General features: G+C 45.4%; 1 protein-coding gene across 10 annotated transcripts in view; it reads left to right on the top strand.

The window, feature by feature from the left end:
* The window catches only part of MYRIP (myosin VIIA and Rab interacting protein), a 339,379-nt gene that overhangs the window by 198,041 nt on the left and 121,340 nt on the right, over positions 1-19,998 (top strand). The window contains exon 1 of one of the 10 annotated variants that reach the window (XM_014859647.3): positions 16,102-16,523. The exons of 8 other annotated variants lie outside the window; for them this stretch is intronic. The gene's annotated coding sequence lies outside the window, so the exon portion shown is untranslated. Of the gene's footprint in view, positions 1-16,101; positions 16,524-19,998 lie in introns of those variants that run through there. One more of the 10 variants, XM_070492582.1, reaches the window with a different exon arrangement.

Raw genomic sequence — 19,998 nt, 5'->3', positions numbered from 1 at the left:
CCTGGCACAGTGCCTGGCGCTCAGTAGATACTTAGTAAATAACTGCTAGTTGGAGGAATGGATTGGCTCTTGGGGGATGAGGGGGGAATCAACCATGATTCCCTTATTCCTACTTACCCTCTGGAAAGAAGGGAAGTCCCATTTATGGAGTCAGACAGTAGTGAAGTACCATAGTTGAGGACAAGATGAAGACGACAGATTGTTTTGCCTCAAGACATGTGTTGAGCTTGAGGTATCTTTGGAGTGACATGTCAGATGAGGAGGTGGCCAGAGAACAGGGGGCTCATAAGTGCATGGATGGTGCCCAGGACTAGAAGGAGCATACTAAAGATGAATTTTAAAGTGAGGGAATAAGAGGGCCTAGGATGACCCTTGTGGTTAAAAATTCCAAGGTCCCTCCAAAGAGTCCTGAGAACATCAATTTAAAAAATGAAAAGAAGGGTTTGATACCCAATATAAAAGGGGGCTAGCCAATAGATAATACCCATTTCACTTTATACTTTAAAAAATGTAAATCCTTAGAAAGGTCCTAGAGAAATAAGGCCTAATTTGGACAAGGCATATTCAGCATGAAGACAATTAAGTTCAGCGTGAACAAATAGAGAAGATGATGCTGTATTAATTCTTAGGACTACAAAGAGCTCTTAACGTCAAGACCAAAATCTACTGCAGAATGCCTTTAAATTTCTTGAATTCTCATTTGAGAGCAGGAATGAGAGGCCTAAAGAAGGCGAACTTTAATTCAACATCGCCTGTTGGGAGGGCTAACACATTTGCTGTATAAGTGGGCTACTTCAGCCCGGGCTTCGTAAGCTATACCGCCATAAGGACTCCTAGGAATCCTGCCTGGGGTGTGAATTGCTCTCAGAATCATCATAAAGGCGTTGGAGGATATTATGCTGTCTGTAATTCAAAGGCAGCAATAACAGGGGAGTATTTAGGAATCTGTTGGTAAGGAAAGAATTGAAGAGGCTTGTAGTTTGCAACAGTAGATGTGAGGATATGAGCTAATTAAGAAAAGGGGATTTAATTTATTCTAAAGAATTGTGCCAGGGACCACAACTCCCCAGTCAAGTAACTTCCAGAGCCTGTCCAAATGAAACCACACAAAGACATCTGCCTTTTCCAGGGCTGTGTGCCCCTCAGGCGATTTATTGAAGCTGAGGAGTGAGATTCTCACTCCAGCCTCTGGAATGAGATCCCTCCAGAGACATGTAGGAGTGGCCTTGCGAACTCAGGAAGTGCAGCAAATTCCAAATAAGCCAAATAACTGTAAAAGTTCTTTTTGGCAGCTGTGCCTCTTAGACGCAAAATCATAGGGCATGAAAAGTTTTCATTCTTTCTAATCAATTTAGCTTGTGTCTCTAACTTTGGGAAAAATAATACACCATCCAGTAGGTAAGCTCTGTCTTGGAAATTGTGTATTATCAAATAGAAGCGATCTGCGTCTCACCTTTTATAAATTTCCTATGTATTAAACTTTGTCCTTTGTGTTTAAAAATTGCCTTCCAGGAACCAAAATTGGTTATATATTCTCATATAAATAAGACTTGTGTCTTTATTTATTGGATTTATTTATTTAGCATTTATGTCCCCAACTCACAATTCTGTCAACTTGCAAAAGAGAAAAGGGAAAACTTCATTTAAGCAAGGATTTGAAAGAGGGAAGGAGCCTGGCAGAGGAGGGTAAAGCAGGATGAGGGTCATGAAAGAGTGTGTCCTTTTCAGGGGCAGCAGAGCTGCTCTGGCTGAAGCATAGGGTGCATTCCTGAGGGCAGGTAGGATAGTTGGTGGGTGATGTTGGGAATCTAGGAATGTGTAGAGCAAGACAAGTTTGAAATGATGCAAAGCGTGGGGAGGTGTGGGAGTGTATTCCCATGTATGTCTTTATTAGAGAGGTAAGAATGATCCCCTCTCACCTTGCTTCCAAGGATTCGCCAAGAAGGGATTGAAAACTGCTTGGAGAGCACTCTAAGAACTTACTCAAACCTCTTCCTATTTAAGTCAGTAAGATTCTTCCTTCCCTGTGCCCCTATCGTGAAAAATAAGAGAAGCATAATTTTTATAGCAAAAGCAAACAAAAAGAATAAAACAAAACTGGAACTTCCTGGTCCATGGTAGAACTAGGGCAAGAGGAGTCTCCGTTGCCTTTGTAAGACTGTGTATGTCCACAAAAGGCATGCACACAGATGTCCATAGCAACTTTATTTGTAGTAACCCCAAACTGGAAACAACTAAAAGTCTATCAGCAGGAGAACAAGTACATAAATTATGGTGTATTCACGTAATGAAATACTATATGGCAGTGAAAAATAAGGAAATATAGATACATGTAGCAGCATGGATGAACACACATGATGTTGAATCAAAGAAGCCAGACACAGATGGGCACGTACTGTATGATTCCATTTATATACAGTTCCAAAATGATCAATTTGATCTATGATGAAACAAATCAGAATAGTGATTGCCCTTGGGGGAAGGAGGGATTACTGAATGGGAGGGGACATGAGGGAGCATCCTGGAGTGATTAAAATGTTCCATACCTTGATTAGGTGGTGGTCTTACAGAAGTATGCATATGTAAAAATTCATTGTGAGTGACACTTATGATTAGTGCACTTTATTATATGTAAGGTATACTGCCATAAAATAAACTTTTAAAAAATTAGTTAGGACATATACCCTGCCTCTGCCATGTAACAGCTGTGTGGCTACTGGCTAGTTGGCTGAGTATCTCTGAGCATCATTTTCCTTATCTGAGAAATAGTGGTTAATGATACTGGATTCATAATGTTAACGATTAGAGGAAGGATGAATTTTGCCCACCATGGTGTCTGTCACATGGTTAGGAGGCTCCCAATGACAAGAACTTTCATTTCTTTCATTATAATGGTCTGTAGTCCAGAGCCCCTGGCTCTGATGGCACAGCTGGGAAGTCATGCTGAGTCCCTGCAGGTGTGCCAGAAGATAGCATTTCCTGTGACAAGGACATCGCTTCTGATCATACTCATAAAAGTATTCCAGCCACACTTTTTATTGTAGTAGAGCATTTTCTAAGCATAAGTGGAGAAAATTAGGAACTGCTAGATGAGGCTTGTGGGTGATACTCGAGTGAAATGAAAACCAGATAAATTCACTGGCTGATTTTGAGGAGAAAAAAAGGTCATTCTCTGAGAATCATGCTAGCGTGTGTCATTGAAAACACACAACTTGGAAAATCAGACACATCCAGATACATTCCAAGACACGTCATAATTAAACTTGTAAAAACTAAAGAAAGAGAAAAAATCTTGAAAGCAGCCAAAGAGATACAATACATTCTTAAAACAGAAGATCAATTCAGGTAATGGCAGATTTCTTATATAAAACCGTGGAGGCCAGAAGGAAGTGGCACAACATTTTTCAAGTGCTGAAAGAAAAGCGCCGTCAACTGCAAAGTCTATATCTGGGCAAATTATCCTTCAGAAATGAAGGGGAAATCAAGAGATTCTCAGAAAAAGGAAAACTAAAAGAATTTGTAGTTGGCAAATAGATCCCTAAAGACTGGCTAAAGGAATTCTTCAAACAGAAAGGCAACAATAAAAGAAGGAATCTTGGAGCATCAGGAAGAAGCAGGAATGCAAAGAACTGAAATGTGGGTACACATGATAGACCATCTTTATAAATCATATACAATGACGGAAACAAAAACACGTGACACCATCTGATACTCAAAACAATGACATTTGAAAGTGGGAAAGGCAAATGACCTAAATGAAAATAAGGTTTCCACACTTCATCTGAAAGTGTTAACACCAGTAGACTGTGATAAGAAACATACCCAGAGCCACTGCCGCAAAAACTATACAAAGAGATACGCTAAAAAACCCTGTAATAAATCAAGGTAGAATCCTAGAGGTAACTCACAAGAAAGCAGGAAAGGAGAGAGAAACTAACAATAACCAAAAGAAACAATGGCCGAAGAAAGTGCTGAAGTTTGCAAAATCTGGGGAAATTGTCTTCCTGCATTCTTGGAAAGTTCTACGTCCTCACAGCAGAGCCCCAGTACAGATTCCAAGACAATAACTTCTCACCCTCTGGAAGGTCCACTCTAACCAGTGTGTCCCACAACAACCCAGAGAGAATGGATGTGGTTCTGTAAGTGACCTGAACTACTCTTAACTTGGCAGCCACCTTAAAACAAAGTTAAAGAGCTTGCTTTTCACTATGTGGAGGCTGCCTTTTGAAGGATGAAAAGATTTTGTGGTGGTAGGGATTTCCCACCTTGAGCAGGACCTCCCCAGCATGGAAAGGGGCTGCAGCTCAACCCACAGCAGGGTCCTGTTCACCAGGGGTGGGGATGGGAGGCTGGGAGAAGGAGCTGCAGGGCCCGCCCCAACGGGTCACCAGGGTGGGACCTGCTGCTGTGGGCCAGGTGCCAGGACAGGGCAGTGTGAACCGGCTCCCCTGGCCATTCAGAAGCCTGTCCCCTGCCTCACACTCAGAGTGCCAGCCCTGCCATCAGACACCCCTGGCTTGGGCCCTTCCTAGCTCTCTGCCCCTCAGTCCAGTATTCATCAAACAGAACTGACGCTGCTTTGGGGAAGTGCTGGGAGAGATAAATGAGGCAGCCCTGAGCTACTGCAGTAGCCTCCAGTGCATGCTCCCCAAGGCCAGGTGCAGAGAAGAGACTTGGACAGCTGTGGCCCCTGGGAGGCTCAATCCAGAAGGAAGAAGGTAACAGCCACTGAATCTCAGGGTGGACACTGAGGTTGGTTGGCATTCAGAGCTCTAGGGTGGGGACAAGGGAAGCCAGGCCCTGTGCCCTGAGCCCAGGATGAAACTGGGGGCAGTCAGGGAATTCATAATGTATACAGGCATTACCAGTGAACTCACCCTGGGCCATCGCTACGTGGCTGGAAACAGAACCATGGCAACTAGTGCTGGACGCACAGGGGCATGATGGTCCCCACACAGGGAGGCCCCAGGAGGGAAGCAGGGCAGGTGACCCAGTGTGGTCATGAGGGGGAAGCGATGTGGCCCAGTTGGCTTGGGTTCTAACACCGGCCCCATCTGTCCTTGGGCAAGGCTCCAAAGCCTCACTTTCCTCCTCCATCGGATGAGGGTGCTAACAGTCCCAGCCTCACAGCGCTATGGACGTGAGTCAAAGAGAGGCACCTGCCAGGGCTCAGCCCAGCAGCTAGCTCATAGTAAACACCAATAGCTGTTATTATTACTGTTGTTATTGTGGCTGTCACTGGGGAGTGAGCCAGACAAGTAGATCATAGCACCAAGAGTACAAACTGAAATGTGTGCTTCAAGAAGGGAGTGTGTTATGAGACTCCAGATTTTAGTTCTGTTACAGAGAGCATTTGTCCAGCGTGAATGTGTCAGGTTAAAAAGCTGAAGGGAGAGGGCTGGCCTGGGGTCAGTGGTTTCCTGGTAAATATTTAACAACCAGCTCTCTAAGTATAAAGAAAAGTTTGATTTGAAGCATTTGCCAATTTCCATAGTGTAAGTATTCCCACCATATATGTTTTTAAGCTACCAACATGTCATCGCTGAACACAGTGCTGGGGAGAGATGCTCACAGTCAGCTCTCCTGAGCCAGCACAAGCCTGACCCAGCATACCACTGCCTGGGGTGCAGCAGGGTGTTTCCAAGAACAACAGGAAGAGACTCCTGCTCTCCAGGATCTCAGGTCTAATATGGAAGACAGGAAAGCCCCAACCATAACCTTACATAGTTTGTGTCGGTGCTGGGAGAGCACCCAGAGGCAGTGGAGAGGCCCTGAGGTGTGAGCCAGGAAACCGAAGAGCATCCTGGGGTCGGAGCCTGTTCAGCAACAGATGAGAGAGGCTGGGCTGGGCTGGGAGGGAGTATAGGGCCCTGCCCAACATGGCCTTCTCAGCCCTGTTAAGGAGAATAAAGAACAGCCATCAGGTGCAGAGGTGTGACACACTCAGATTCATGTTTTAGGAGGATGCCTCTCAGTGCTGTGTGTAGAAGGGCTCAACTGGAGGCAGGAAGACAGGACAAGGCTGTTGCAGTCATCTCTGGCAGGGATTGGGGCCTGGACTTGGTAGTGGGCATGAGAATGGAAAGACACAGATAGATTTGACAAAGATCTAGGCATGTGGGCAGCAAGGGAGTGGGGAGGAGTCAGGAGTGCTGCTGTGACTTCAGCTTGGCCCCTGGATGGATGCTGGAGTCGTTCCCAAGGAGACAACCCAGGAGGAGCAGTAGCTCACAGGGAGGGTGATGTGTGAGTGTGAACCTCTCATCCCCCCAGCATAGATGCCCAATGGGACTGGGAGAGAGAGCCAGACAGGGAGTGTAGAACAAATGGTAGCCATCAACATCTGAATGCCTAAATCCCAAACTGGACCCCAGGTCATTAAGAAGAATTAGCCATTTCTAATTTCACACTTAAATTTAAGAAGCATTTTTGCTTGGATTATGTAGTTTTAACCTCTCAGGCATCCATAAGGTATGTGGAGCCAATATTTCAATTTTGTAGTTGAAGAAATTGATGCTTGCACAGGTTGTTATAACATCATCCTTTCTCACTGATAGCCCTCAAAAGCCATCTTTGAGCTTAGTAACTTTCCATGCAGGTTCTTAAGACTCCAAGATGCTCTCCTGGGCATGAGACAGGGATGTATTCACATAGCAGGAAAATTTTGGTCCTAGACACAGTTGGAATATGCCAAAATGCAAGAAGTGATTATTTGACTTTGTGGCTCAAAAAGAATCAATTCAAACAAGACCAAAAACAAACAAACTAAACTAAAAAAGGCCATGAGAATTTACAGAATGTTTTCCAAGTTTCTCGGAAATGTAATCATCATCATAGAGCCTTTGTACATTAGTTCTGAGGGAGATGCCTCTCTTTGTTGGATGTTTCTGGGCTTATTGTATATAATGGCCTTGGCAATGGATTGTTTATGCAGAATTGCATTTGCTTCCCTAAAAGCCACTTTCTATAGATTTGTTTTCTTCTATAAAATTATATACAAGATCTTCAGGCCAAGATATGTGTGGATGTGTGAGAGCCTGTGAATCTATTTCAATGGCACAAGGTCAAGGAAAGTCACTTCCTATACTGCGTGCACCTCTAATAAAATATATATATAAAAGTGCTTCTCTCCATCCTTTTATATTTGACTTTGGAACAATCACTCTCAAGAGTTTATTAATAAGTACCCAATATGGTGTTACTAGATGCTGAAAAACACTCCATGAATACTTGTTGCATCCACAATTTCACCAAGAAAAAGCAATATATTTAGTTTTATTTCTAGTCAGACTTTTTTCTTGCTTGGTGAGCTTTGAGACCTTGTGCAAAATCCCTGACCTTTCTGGGCCTCCCCTGTGAAGATAACTATGATCAGGGCCCCCTGTGACACATTCCTCAGAGCGCTTGGGGGCTGGCTAGTGAGGAGTTGGAACAATGTTCTGTGCTGAAATTTGCCGATGTTGTGAAGGGTGGTGATTGTGTTCAGACAACACCATACACATGGACTTAGAGGGCAGTGTAACTCCCCAAGATGGTTGAAGAAAAGAGGAAGAGAAGGGGCAGCAGAGCAGTTTGCCTTTGCACGTAGCACGTACTCACCCGGCATGAGGCTAAAATCTGGGGCGAGAGCCCTTTCTCCTTGTTGACCAGCCGAACTTTCTCCTGTCACCATTTCTGCTGAAGGATGGTTTCTAGTCTCCAAGACAGCTGTAAGTGTTCCAGGATAGAGTTTCACTTTTAGGAAAGGAAAACCTAACTCAGCTGACCAACTTTATTCATTTTTAACTCATTGTCTATCAAACCGGCTGGCTTATGCACTTCTTTGCCCAGAGCCATTTCAGAAATGTCTTTCAGGAATAAAAGGCTGTAAGGTGACACCTTATGTGGCTCTTGCATCTGTGCCTTTCTTTCCTAGTGCCCACTTCCTATGTGTATATCTATGGAAGACATACAGTGTTGAGCTGTATTCTAGTGGGGTGGGGCTAGGGAGCATTCAGTAGGTGCCACATAAAAGCTCCGTCCTGAGACACTCAAGTGGAGCAGAGGTGGGTGCTCAGGAAGCAGTGAAGGGGATTCCTCTTCTTTCTTTCAGTTGTGGTTTCTCAGGTGTAGACTTCAGGAAGACCATATTAGTGCTTCCAGGTAAGCTGGTGCACGTGGCGCCTGCCCTGTGGACTGGCGCTCCTCAGCAGGAAGCAGGTCTGTGCCCATCAAGGAGCTGATCCAGACGAAGTTCCCCTCTGTGTTCACCTCTCTCTTGTGGCTCTGGAGCCTCCATCCCAGTCTTGGTTAGGCCCTCTGGCCTGGTGTCCCAGAGATCTCCCCAGCTGGGCCACTGAAGGGGGTCAGCAACTCACGGAGAGACCATTAGGTTGAGACCACAGAGTTTGGGCTTCTTGATCCAGATGCTCCAACCTGGGAAAACCTTTCCTTCCGGGGCCAGCCACTTTTTTTAAATTAAAAAATGTGGTATTTCCCTGCAACAATAGTTTTAATGGCCGTGTGACAAATCAAGGACAACCCAGACCTCCCATGTTTGATTTAAATCACTAGACATACATTTTAGCAGACAATTGCTAAGTATATTCGTAGTGAGCTTAGACTTTGTCTGAGAAAATAGACAAGAATGGTTTCATGAGTATTAGCATCATGGCATGGGGCATCTTACTTGTCACTTCTAATTCTCACATTTTATAACATGCTTGATCTACAAATTGGACTGCAGGATTCTTGTCCGAGCTGCATCAAGGACTGGGGAGAGTAGGGGGAATTTAAACTAGATAAAGGCTCTGTCTTGATGGTTTCCTCCTCTTCCCAGAACCTCCCAGAAGGAACATTTCATGCTAACATTGCCCAGGGAAGCCTTCACTTTCCTCTCTCACCCCCGTAACGGTGCAAAGGATTAAAATTGCATAGAAAGCGATGACATTGCAAAGAGACACACTGGAATCCATTTCAGAAGCTATAAATTGCTCATCTGAGGCTCTGTAAGCCTGGAAATGGACTCTGCTCTCGCCGTGTCTTTTCCGCCGAGTGTGTTTACATTCCTTTCCCCGGACCTGCGAGTCTATGCTCCCTGAGGACAGGGGCCATCGCCACTGTGTGACTGCAAAGGGGATGCTCCTAGAGCTCCAGGTCTCCTTCCCTTGAGGTTTTGAAATCACCACTAACTCTTGACTCCGAGACCCTGCCTGAGGTCTTTGCTGCCTTTTCATGGTCAGCACCCCAAATCCCCCAAAGATATCTTCCCCAGATGCTCTCACCCCTCCTGGGTTCTCTCTCCATTTCCCCTTGATCACAACCAGCTGCCAGGAAAGACTGTGAAAGGTATTCACCCCACACTGTAAGGGATGGGTATGTCTCCCCAAATCCTGATCCCAGGTGAATTTTACTTTCACAGGCAAATCCTTAAGCTAACTAGGTGTATTCTAGAAGATTCGGGACTTTATCCTGGGATGGTTTCAGCAGTGCCTGGGGCTGTCTTGTCACATGTGGCTCAGGTTGGTGACTCAAAGAAAGAAGAAGAAAACTGAAAGTCATGACACACTTGCTGAGCATAAGGCATGTTGTGTATGTTAACTCACCAAACCCTCAAAAAGCCTGCAAGGTGAGTATTATCCTCATTTTACAGAGTGGGAGACAGGCTCAGAGAGGTTAGTAATCTGCTCAAAGTCACTCAGCTAATAAGGCACTGAGCCTGGGTTTAGAACCCAGTCTATTTGACTCTGAAACTTGCCATCCTTCCATTGTCTCACTCTGCTTACCTGGGGGCGCGAGGCCACCATCACCAGTTTTCAGAGGTGAGTCTATCTCAGATGCTCCCACCCCAGGAAGTTTAGTCTACTAGTGGGCTTCCTGTCCTGGGAGGTCTGGACCCTTTGGTAAATCACAGCCTTGTAGTTAGTGACCGCTGCCTGCCATGGAGCTGAGGCCTAGGCCTGCTACCTCTGGCCCTCTGAGGGGACTGGAAGAAGGTCTGCCATCCCCCGCTAGCAGCTCCTGCCCCAGCACCAGGATAACGGTGTGCCTTTACCTCTGCAGCTCAGCATTGCTCAGACACAGAGGTGAGATGCCCCAAGCTGTCCCAGTTTGCATCTCTCCTAATCTCTGTTCTTAGCCTCGCTGACACAACACCTTTGCGACTGCATGCAAAACCAGCAACAACAATTTGCTTCAAACTCCTAATTACCCAGAGGCAACCCATCCATGTTTTCTTTTGCTCCTAAGATAAGGACAAAACTCCTCAAGGTCCAGCAAAGGCCACAGGGTTGATCCCACCTGCTCTTCCACCTCTCTCTCTGTCTCTCACTCCCCCCAACCCTGTCCCTCTCTCTGTCTCTCTCTCTGTCTCTCTCTGTCTCTCTCTCTCTTTCTCTCTCTGTCGTCAGACTCAGAAGGGGGTGTCTCTCTCCGTCCTTCTGACTCCCCCATTTCCAACTCCACAAGTCCTTTTCACCTGGTGTTTCCTCCGTCTGGAATGCTGCCCCCTCCCTCCCTCTTCACATGTTCAGTTCTTATTCTGCTTTCAGACGTCCACTCCATAGCCACAATCCCCTTGTCACAGATTGTCATCAAGCAAGTCTGCATTCATTTGATGTTTACCCCACTGGATTATAAGCTCCCTCCCTGTTTTTGCCCACCATGTTGTCCACAGTTTCTGGCACATAATCAATGCTTAACAAATACATCTTGAGTGGCTGATTACTCATTTCATTCTTAGAACAATCCTAAGAGGTAAGACTGCCCCTTTTGCAGATGAATAAATGGAGACTTAGAGAGATTGCACTGAGATTTAAGGCTCAGTTCTTCTGTCTCTCAAGCTGGTGTTTGTTACCCAATGACAGCTCTATGCCCTGGCTCTTCAGTCCCCCATTGGTGTCCCTATCTTGGCTTCTGGATTAAGGCTGTCCAGCTCCTCCTCTTTGTAGCACATGGATATCTGTTGCTGGCATGTTGGCTGTTCATTCAGGCATCTCCCTCCCTGGTGACTGTAAGTCCCCCAGGGGCAGGAGCCTTGTATTTAGTCACCTCCTCCCCCAGCACATGTCACTATACCTGCCCAGCACATTGTGGGTTCTCAGTAGGAGTTTGGGAATCCCATTCACCTCTGTTTCAGCTAGGCCTCTATGGATCACCAGTGATGGAAAATCCAACCTGACCTGGCTTTAAAAAAAGGGAATGTATTAGCTTGTGTAATTGAAGAAGTTCAAGGGTAGTCTGGCTTCAGGTTCTGCTGGATTCAGAGTTCAAACTGTACCTTCAGGACTCGGTTTCTTCCCTTTCCATTGCTTTCTGCTGATGGGCTGCAGTTTCAAACTTCTCACAATAGCAAGATGACAGCCAAAGCTCCAGCCCCTCCCTTCTCTCAATGACACATCTTTAGAAGCCACTCCACTCCCAGGGCTGCACGAAAGTCCTAGGCATGGCTCACATTGACTTGATTTGGGGTCATCTGTCCCTCCCTGACGTACTCACTGTGGCTGGGAGGAGGGAAAGACACCTGATGAAAGCAAAACCCACTCTTGGAGCTGAGAGTCAGGTCAACTCCACCAAAGAGTGCGAGCGGGGAGTGGGGAGAGGAGGTTTCCCAAACATTGGGGTACTGTTTTACCAGGAAGTGGTTTAATGGATGCTAGGCCCTGAAAGCAAGATTTCCACTACAACCTCTTTTTACAGTTTCCCAAACTGACCTCACACCTCCTGCAAACTTGACTAGTCCAGCGCTGTTACTGTCCTTTGCAAGGATAGAGCCTGACTCCCCCTTCCTCACATCCCTTCCGGGAAGACTTCACCAGACTTGGAGCTGTAAACAGATCCTGGCATCCTCCCTCGCTGAGCAGGGAGGGTGAGTCAGCTTCCAGCTGCTGCCTGCATGGCTGTGCTGCTCTGAGAAACCCCAGCTAATGTGAGACCACCGGTCTCCTGAGTGAGGACCACTCCATCCAGCTTAGAGCCAGACGTTCAGATACCCAGAGGCAGAGGCCCTGACTGGAGGGGTAGGACCCTGAGGGCCTCCTGATCCTCTGCCTTCAGACTCGGGGAATCCAGCCTGGCTCTTCAGAGTCAGCCAGAAGGGAGAATTCCCCAAAGCCCCTGACAGTGCTTCTCTGGGGAGCTCAGGGAGCTTTTTGAGAAATGTGTAGGCAGAGGCTGTGTAACAATCCAGCCACTGGGTACAGCTGCCACACACACAGAAGCAACACACACACACTCACAAACACATAGACATGTACTTACACATACACACACACCCCACAAATACTATCTCCCCGCCTCCCGCTCTTCCTTGCTCTCTCTTCCCCCTTTCCTTTTTTACTCTCACATACTCACAATATGCTCTTACGCAATGTTTTTCTTACATACTCCACAGTCCCTCTTTTCCCTCCTCCCTCTCTCTCCCCATCCTTCTTTCTCTCACACACATATACATGATATGCCTAGTGTTTCTCTGTCTGGTTCTCTCACACATGCACACTCCTCCTTCTCTCTCACACACATAGAAGCTGTACAACATAACACCTCACCCCTCCCTCCCTCTTCCCCACTCCCCCAACATACACCCCCCAACCCCCCCGCCAAACCCTGAGCCCTCAGACCATATCTGTGACCACTGACCCTTCAATGGTTGGCCTCTATGAGTTTTCTCAGGTCATTCCACCTCTGGATACATCCTGAATGGCAGTCAAATCCTAAACTTATGTCCCATCTTCAAAGATTGGACTCACGCTCTCAAGTAGTGCCTCAGATAAGAAAACTATGGTTAGAGAAGGGAAGTGATCTGAGTACACAGCCACTATAGGTGAGAGGTGGGGATGGAACCCAGCTCTTTGGACCCCTGGGCTAGTGTTTTTAATGACTCTCTTCTGATTTAAAGTGCATCTCCATGTCCTGAATCCTCACTGTATGATGGGGGAGACACTGTGAGGATGAAGTCATCTTTAGCATATGACAAAGGTGGCATGATAAACTGATAGGGAGATCTCTGAAAATGGTTTTGAGTCCATCAGTTTAACTCCCATCCAACAAAACCCTCATCTAAGAGACCAAAGAAATAAAAGGTGGTTTTCAATGGGTTTATGTCAGCTTTGGCCACAGGGGTGACCATCCCAGGCCAGAATTTCTGCATGATTTCATGCCAAGGGCTGCAGAGAGGGTGTCTGGACCAGCCTCAGGGGAGCTGCTGTGACAGCAGGGTGGAAAGTGGGGTTCAGTCCAGCAGATTCTCCCAGAGCTCCCCTCTCAGAGCAGTGGAGCTGAGAGCACAGGCAAGGATGAAGCATTGGGCAAAGGCATCAACATCTTTGAAAAGATGAAAACTTTCTTTGCCAGGCAAAATGACAACTGTAAGAAAAATTCGGGCATTTTGAGATGCAGCATCTGTGCTTCTTGGCAAAGCCCCTGGTTTAGTGTTTGGGTGAGGCAGTACACTCCGCCCATCGTCCTAACTCCTTGCTTTCTGCATGAGTGTGCCTTGATATCAGTGGGCCTGCCAACCCCCGGAAAAAAGGCTCATCTGTTGCCATGGAGGCTTTCAACTTTTTCAGAGGCTGGGCCTTGAATCTCTGCCTTTGCAAAGAGATTCCACTACCAGCAACAAAAAAGCTTATGGAAATGGGAAATTAGTTTTCTGTATAAAAGCTGACATTATTGAGAGCTTATTCTATACTGAATTACTCTTCTAAACACTCAGTTACCCTCATAACAACTCCCTAAAGGTTTACTGCACCCATTTTACACATGCAGAAACTAAGGAACTTGCCTAGGGTCTCACAGCTTGGAATTGGAGGAGTCAGGATTTGCACCCAGGCAGGCTGGCTCCATGCATGGCACTCTTACCCCATGTATTATCATGCTCTCAAAAAGTGAGAAATCTGCAGACTTTCTAAAGGATGAATTCTGGGGTGCTTAGTTGGATCCTGGTCAGTGGTTTCAATTTTGGTGACAAAAAAAAGTCCCCCTCTAAAAGCAATTTATTCAAGGCTTCTCTTGAGAGATATTTTTGGCTCTATACAGATGGAGTAGATCTTTCTATTCAAAGCCCTTACATCCACCATGGGGGATAATGCTGAAATAAACTACTCTCCCCTCAACCTACACACCAAGATCTTTGGCCAGGCTCCGCTCTGAAGGTGGGGACTGGTAGCAAATGTGCACGATTCCCATCCCTGAAGGAAGTGTCCCACAGCATGGCACCTGGAGCTCACAGCCTCCGGAGTTTTCTTTGTAGGCAGAAACCTGCAGGGGCCTGGGAACGCTGCAGAAGCCGTTTGTAGATCCCGTCTGCTCAAACTTGCACGCTGGAAAGGGGACTCGTGATCCTCTGTTGACAGCATGGACAACAGGGCTGGTGCAGACCTTGCAAAAGACGAGCTCAGTGACTTAAGGAGAACAGAAATGCTGCTAGAGGAATTCAGCCAGGAGATTGTTAGAGAATTCTGCTGTTCCTTTCGAAGCAACCGTGGAAACTCTGATCCGAGTTTATTACTGCACTCACTTGTAAGTCAGAGTTGGCCAGCACTGTCACCACCAAAATGAAAATTCTTAATAAATTGGCAGGTCAGCTGCCTTGCATTTGGCTCTGTCAGAGACCACTCCATGATTTATACTTATTTTTCTAGTCAAGCCACAGCAACAGCATTTTTTTGAGATTTATATTTGAACAGAAGTACATTAACTTCATGTTTGATTTGCGGAATATAAATTTGTTTTCATTTTTGTAAGAAGTGGCTGTTGATTTCTGCATGAAAATGAGTGGATGATGCATGCGCCTTTTCAAAGTTTGTGTTTATATCCTGCACGTGTGAAGAAAACTTATTTCTAATGCAATACATTCCATAAAAGTGTAAGCAGAGTTTTGCACATATGCATTTGTCTGGAATAAAAGGACCCCTCGGCAGAGGATGCGGTTAATTGGCAGTGGACAAAAAAGAATCCATTTTTCTTCCTTTCCTGCTTAACACCCTCAGTGTATCTGTAGGTCCTTTCCTCAGTAAGTGCTATGTAAACAGTGGTGCGCTGTAAGCAGAGTACCCTGGGTCCTCATAAATATTCTGAATCATGCACACATACTCACACACAGACAGGAGCTAGTGTGATGACTTGCAGAATATTCTATCTACCACTTCACAATAAAGGGGTATGCACACTCTTCACAATCCTGCCCAGATCCTTTAGAGAGAAGCTTCCCCAAGTCTTTCCTGTCAAATGTTCTGCTCCCTTCTCTTTGTGTGTGTGTGTGTGTGTGCGTGAGAGAGAGAGAGAGAGAGAGAGAGAGCAGGAGTCACGAGTCAAGAACTCACGGTTTCTTCAGTGCCAGAATGCAATCTTATTTGAAAAATCTACTCTGGTTTTGGACAGAGAACAGATTGGCCCAGCTGAGAGCTGGCATTTGGAATCGCACCGAGCAGTTAGGCAGCTTTTCTTGTAGAACTTTTTTTTCTGGTGACCGCCTGAATTTGTCGTGCCTGCACAGAAGGGAGGGGCACTCACAGCAGAACAGGAGGGACATGCAGGGGCACATGTCAAGCAAGTGCCCGGGGTTACAAATAAGTGTTCTGTGACAGCTCCTTCATGATTTGTGTGGTCTGAGAAAAACATTATCCGTGCTTATTTTTAAGAGTACTTTACAGATGAGGTGCTGCTAATATTTGAGCACTAAAATATGCAAAAGTGTGGTAATTTGGTGCACTGCGAGCTTGATCTCTTTTGATCTTTTCGACACGGTTGGGCATGGGGATGATGCCCATTGTACAAATGAGGACACTGAGGCTTACAGAAGCAAAATAATTTGCCTTTGGCCACAGCTAGCAGGCAGTCATGTCCACTCCGTCACACTGTAACGGTCTTTACACACACACTGGAGTCAACATGAATTGGGTAAAATATGTGCACACACCCTCGGGCACCACGGGGAAGTGTGCCTGCTTGCACTACCCGAAAAGATGCTCTGAGATTTCTCTTCCCCTCTGTCCAGTCTCCCGCTGCCGTGGGAAGCATGTTTGTGTTGAGAGCATTTAGCAAGGCAAACACATGTGATGGTCTGCCTGATGAGAAAGCACAAGATGAAACCACATCTTCGGTTTTTCCGTATCACAGAATCTTGAATTTGCAAAGCAAGAAAGTAGAAAAATACATGTAAAAATTCACGTGACATTTCCTCCACAAAGTTTTATTAAACTGGGCAGCTTTAAACGAGCTTTGGTCCCTCTGCCTCCCCGTCGCACACGTGTTGATGGGTTTTTCTCAGCTTGGCTGCCTGAGACTTCACAGCTCTCTGTCACCTCCCTTCTGAAGCTGGTAATAGAAACAGATGATGGCACTGTGCTGTTCCTTCACTCCAAGATTGCTCTCCGCCCGGAGCCCCGTGTCTTCCTAGGAAGGATTCCTGGGCTTTTCTGGCCATGAAGACAAAGAGTGAAGATTTGGGGGCTCCATTGCCTGTGTCCTGGCATTCAGTTCTCTCTTGAGACACTTGAACTAGATCTGGGTAGAAGAACTTGGCAGAAAGAAAACCACTGCTTCCGGTAATTTTCATAATTAAACAATGTTGACTTGTCCTTTATTTCACAGTTTACTACTATTGATTATTTACTATAATCTTTATTATAGGCTGCCTGGTTGTTGTCACTGATGTTTTCCAACAGAACTGGCTCATTTGTTTTCTATTTGGTGCATAAATTTTCAGCATTTTGCGTATGAATATCTGTGCAAATGTTAAGAAATGGATTTTAAAGGACATTTTGTACTATTGGTTACATTTCAAAAATATGGGGGAAAAAAGTACTTCTTCTCTCTTTGTTGATTGTTTTACAAAAACAGGTAGAATTTTATTCTGCTGCTGATAAAACAGAGAGCTGATGTGGTGAGAGTGTTGTCATTGGAGCTGCCTTCTCTGCAGATGTGCCATCTCTGAGTCTGTGGCTGGACTCCTTAGTTTATGCCTGTGGGAAAGGGAAAGAGCATCTGAATTTAAGGACATTGACTTATTCCAAGCTAACCCTACACACTGGTTTTTGGGGCAGCAAATGATGAAACATGTATGCTCTTGGGGATTTCCTTAGTTAGGCTTGGATTTTCACAGAGCAGCCACAACATGATAACTGTCCATCACCCAGAAGGGACATTGAGAGATTTCTCAGGGCCCCAAAGCTAAGAACTAAATCCTCAGATTTTTTATTTATTTTATTTTATTTTAATCAAAGTCATAAATGTACATACTTTAAAAAGTCACCCAGTTCTCTTGATTTATTATAAAAAGCAATAGACCCTTGCCCCACCCCCAACCCGTTCCTGCTTGCTAAGTACAACCATTTTCAACTTTTAGCTTTCTTTTGGTATTTATCTCCAAATTTCTAAATAGCTTGCTTACATTGCTTTTTTCTTTAGATATCTCATTTCCTACTGTGAAAAGGCTTTATTCCCTTATACCTCCAGCCTCCCAACACATACGCATCCCCCTTCCCTCCATTCTCCCAGTATATTAATAACATAGTCTTTGTTAGATCAGTTTTCAGTGTTTTATTATTGTGACTATAAAAAACAGCTTTCTGGTATTGCTATTGAGTGGTCCAAAGTCATTCTGATATTTGATCCTTTGCACGTGGCTTTTTCCCCCGTCTCCGAAAGTTTGTAGGATCTTCTCTTTGGTCTCAGTGTTATAAAATTTCACAACAATGTACTTTCATTTGGGTCTTTTTCCTCCATTGTACTGGGCCTTAGAGAGCTATTCTACTTTGAAAACACAGCTCTTTCAGGCTTGGGAAATTTTCTTCAATTATTCCTTTCATTATTTTATTTCTTCCATTTTTTTGGTTTCTTCTGGAACATAGCTTTTGAACCTCACAGATTAATTCTCTAGTTTTCTTTTTCTCCTGAATTCTCCCTTTGTCCTTTTGTTCTATTTTTGGAAGGTATCCTCGACTTTATGTTCCATCTTATCTACTAACTTTTAATTTCCACAATAACTTTTTTTTAAATTTCTAAGCATTATTTTTGTTAGACTTCCTTTCAGAATGTAATGTTGATGCTTCAAAAGTTCAATATATTCCCTTATTAATATTTTTGGAATTTTCTCCTTTGAGTTTCTTTTTTCTGCTTGTTTTTGTATTTATCTTTAATGATAGACACTTTGCTCAAGTATCCAGTGTTCTAGGACTGTCAGTTCATCTTTAACAGTGAAGCACTGAAAGCTGATTTGAAGACCATTGGGCCTGAGTAGGGCTTGTTGGCTGGTGGGCTTCGGCCTAAGATGATCTGGCTAGGTGGTTTTATTGGGGGAACAGTTAGTAGGGTTTTTTTTTGTTTTTTTTTTTTTAAGATTTTATTTTTTTCCTTTTTCTCCCCAAAGCCCCCCGGTACATAGTTGTATATTCTTCGTTGTGGGTCCTTCTAGTTGTGGCATGTGGGATGCTGCCTCAGCGTGGTTTGATGAGCAGTGCCATGTCCGCGCCCAGGATTCGAACCAACGAAACACTGGGCCGCCTGCAGCGGAGCGTGCGAACTTAACCACTCGGCCACGGGGCCAGCCCCAGTAGGTCTTTTTTTTTTTGAGTTGGTTAGTTTCCCCAGAGAGGAATGTTCCAGTCTCCTGCTAGGGATGTAAGTCTGACTGTCAGTTTAGAGGAGCCCAGTGACAGAGGAGGGCCAAGGCCAGACCCAGGATTCAGCATGGGAGCTTTTGCTCAACCCATCTGTTTTCTGTGGGTGCCACTGCCCTTGATATGCCTGGAGCCTGGTCCAGTTGTCTGTATCAGCCTTTCTAGAAGTAAACATTTCTAGAAGACTAAGCAGAATCTGCTGAGATGGAGGAAGGCAGTTGCCTGGTTGAACAGGGTGTAAAAGGGAACCTGGGGGTCCAACTACTTCAACCACTTGCATGCCCACTTCTAAAGGTAACTGATGCTTGGAATTCCTGAGCCTTGATGGGGTTCTGATGTGAGAATTGGGCTTCCCCCACTGCGGCATCAGGATTCAGCTTCTCCTGGGTACTGACTCATGTTCTTATGCCTCTTCTGCTTTCCGGCTTCCCAGATGTAATTCCTGTAGCCTCTGTAGGAGTTTTGGCTTTTGTACCTTATTTGTATTTTAATAGGATTTAGGAGAGAGCAGAAGTAAATGCATGGGTTTAATTTACCTTGTTCACCTGGAAGCCAGATCCCTGACTCCTGCTCCCAGGGGTGGTATTTGGGCCACATGAGGGCGTCCCTGGGAAACTTCAACACCAGTCTCAGATCGTGGAAGTAGCACAAGGTGTCATTTCTCTATGGCAGCCAGAGGGTCGCCCCTGACATCTGAGTTGGGTGTGTTCACCCTAGAGGAGTGCAGGGTGGGGGAGGTCTGATAGGGGCTTCAGCAATGGTTTACAAACTCATTTTGACCCACATTAACAAGTTTGGTTTAATCTCATTTGAAATTAAATGAGTTTGAAAGGCACCTGAGGTCACACCTGCAGCACCATCACCACAATCATCATCTTCCTCCTTTAGAACTTTCTAGAGTTCTCCATCAGTCCCTGAACGTCACACTCAAGGCCCTAAGCACCTGGCTTCAACCTCTCCATCAGACCTTATGCGCATGCTCACAGTGTATGTGCTTCTCACAGCGGAGATTCCAGCATGCTTTCTACCCCCATCCTTCATCTACTTCTACCCTTTTCTGACAATGTTTTCTCTGCCTGAGCACCCTCACCCCACTGCCTGCACCCCAGAGAGTTCTACACACCCTATAACACCCAAGGGACACAGTAGAGTGTCTGTGAAGTTTCCCCTAATGATCACACTCGGAATCCAGGAATCGGGCTCAGAAAGGACATGCATGTTTTTCATTTGTATTACAAAGCTAAACTATGAAGACCAGTTAGAAAATGAGGAAAAGTACCAAGGAGAAAATAGGATGTCAAATGTATTTCACCACCTGGAGATAATCACTGTGGACATTCTGGTGTTTGTCCTTCCCATTTTTCCTCAATGCATGCATTGCTCTGGGTTTTCCTGGTTTTGC

The sequence above is a fragment of the Equus asinus genome, chromosome 21 (assembly GCF_041296235.1).
Source record: "Equus asinus isolate D_3611 breed Donkey chromosome 21, EquAss-T2T_v2, whole genome shotgun sequence".
Lineage (NCBI taxonomy): Eukaryota > Metazoa > Chordata > Mammalia > Perissodactyla > Equidae > Equus > Equus asinus.
This window is presented reverse-complemented; position numbering and strand designations above follow the sequence as displayed.